Here is a 2,170-nt window from a genome sequence, read left to right as displayed (position 1 = left end):
TCTATATTATCTGTTTTGTTTCCTTAAAAATGAAAGTTAGATGCATATATAGAGAAATGTCCCTTTAAACATAAAAACAATAACTTATACATTAGTTGTTGACATCATTTAACATGAATGGAACCCATAATGAAAAGGGAATTAGTATTCCTAGTGGGCTAGAAGTCCAGCTTCTCAGACATAGGACTTAAGCATGTTGACAGGTCACAACAGTTTACAGTAGCAATGGAAATTGTTTGTTAATTTAAAAAAAAAACCTTCTAAAAAGACTTGAAAGGAGAAAAGGATGACAAAGACCAAACATGATATACTATTTATTCTAGGGAAGTAGGAACAGAAGAGAAGCCAGTGAGACTCAGAACGGACTATGTGCTCTTCTCTCTGTATCACCTTTCAAATCCTATCCATGGTAGCAGCAGCAACAGTATGTGACACACGGGCAGCATGCGAAGATACTACTCAAGCAACATCTATCAATATCTGTGTGTTTTTGTCTGTCTCCCCTATAAACTTTAAACTCCATGAGGATAGGGATTCCTCCTATTATGTTTGCCATACACTGCTGTATGTCTGGTGCCCCTAAACAGTATCTAACCACGTAAGGAGAAAATGCATATTTGTTGAATCATTGTATGAATTATTTGAATGAATGACTCAATAATTACAGTGCTTAGTTCCAGAATAATGGATGTCAAGAATGGTGTTGTCATTTATGTCAAATGTTGAGACTGATTTGGAGAATTTGAAAGGAGGTGATTGGATCCAGGATTTAGACCATGTTGGAGAATTTTAAGTTAATCTTTGAGGACTATTCCTTCAAAAATTAGTTCTTCAGTTATGCAGAGAAATAGCATTGTGACTAAGGAGGGAACTAAGATTCAAGGAAGGTGTTTTGTTCATTTATTTATTATTCCAGAAAATGGCATGAGAACAAAAATGTCTCCTGCCAACAATGCATAGTAAATAAGTCCAACTGCTGACATGAACAAAAACTGTAATGATTCTTTACATAGTAGTTGGCAGTTCTTGAAATACTTCAATATATATGATCTCACTTAAAACTGGAAACTACCCCCCCTTGAGATACCCGTTGTGATCCTTTTTGTCTCTGGAAACTGAAGTGAGAAAGGCCAAATACCTTGTCCAAAGTCATGCAACCAGTAATTGACAGAAACTAGCATAAAACTATGTGTTTTGACCCACTTCAATGTCAGTACCATTAGCATATATTCAGAAAAACATGTTTTCGCTTTTGAGGAGTATGTGCATGACACAGGTTAGTTTAATAGGGATTCTGGCTTAACATGCCAGCTTTGCCTATGTAAAAATGTTAAAACACTGAAATTTGTTGCTATCTGTCATGTTCATTTACTGTAGCTATTAACTAGAGCCAATAAACAAGTGGGTGGTTAATATCGTTTTTGCCCTTAGGAAAGGAGTAGTTTCAGTATCATTTGCATTTCTAAATCAAAGTACTCAGCACCATAAGTCTGTTTTTTAAAGCAGGGAGTATGGAAGATTATTGAAAAAAATAACTGATCTAATTCAGACACTTATCAGAAATAAATCATGCCCTCAGAAAATGATTTATTTTGAGAAAATACGCAGTTTTCTTTGAGAAAATGACATCAGAAGAGGCAGATGGAGATAAGCTGGATAGAACGAGATGGGAATAAAATAATAAATCTGTTTAATCTTCTAGGGCTCATTTTTGTAGCTGCATATTTTAGCCAACACCCGAGAATACTGTCTTACTGCAAAAAGTACAGACTCAAGGGAAAATTCAGTCCTGGGAACTAAAGTGATTTGTTTATGTCATCTGACTGATTAGTTAGTTGCACAACTGAGGAACCCATGTCTTATGATATATTCCTCCCCCCATACAATATCACTACATGCAAGTTCCCAGCCTTGTAAAGAGCCAACATATAGTGACTCCGTGCTGTACCTTTTAAAGTGAAGAGAGAATTAAAGACTTGAACAAGTAATTAGCCTAGACAATGAGTCAAGAAGACAAGAGAAGTCTAGTTTTCAAAGAGGCTGCTACTTTATGCAGATCATAGCAAAACTCCTCACAAGGATAATCAACAGAGGCCTGCACACTATGATGCCAATGCTGACATATTAAAATGCAAGCCAACATAGTATTTGTAGACATAGTTCTACAAAT

The 2,170-nt window shown here is 35.8% G+C and overlaps 1 protein-coding gene across 1 annotated transcript in view; it reads right to left on the bottom strand.

Moving 5' to 3' along the window:
• GPC6 (glypican 6) overlaps positions 1-2,170 on the bottom strand; it is a 1,343,320-nt gene that overhangs the window by 435,712 nt on the left and 905,438 nt on the right. The window lies entirely within an intron of this gene.

Source organism: Propithecus coquereli, unplaced genomic scaffold (genome assembly GCF_000956105.1).
Source record: "Propithecus coquereli isolate 6110/MARCELLA unplaced genomic scaffold, Pcoq_1.0 Scaffold262, whole genome shotgun sequence".
NCBI classification, from domain to species: Eukaryota; Metazoa; Chordata; class Mammalia; order Primates; family Indriidae; genus Propithecus; species Propithecus coquereli.
The sequence above is the reverse complement of the archived record's forward strand: the minus strand, read 5'-3'. Positions and strand labels throughout refer to the sequence as shown.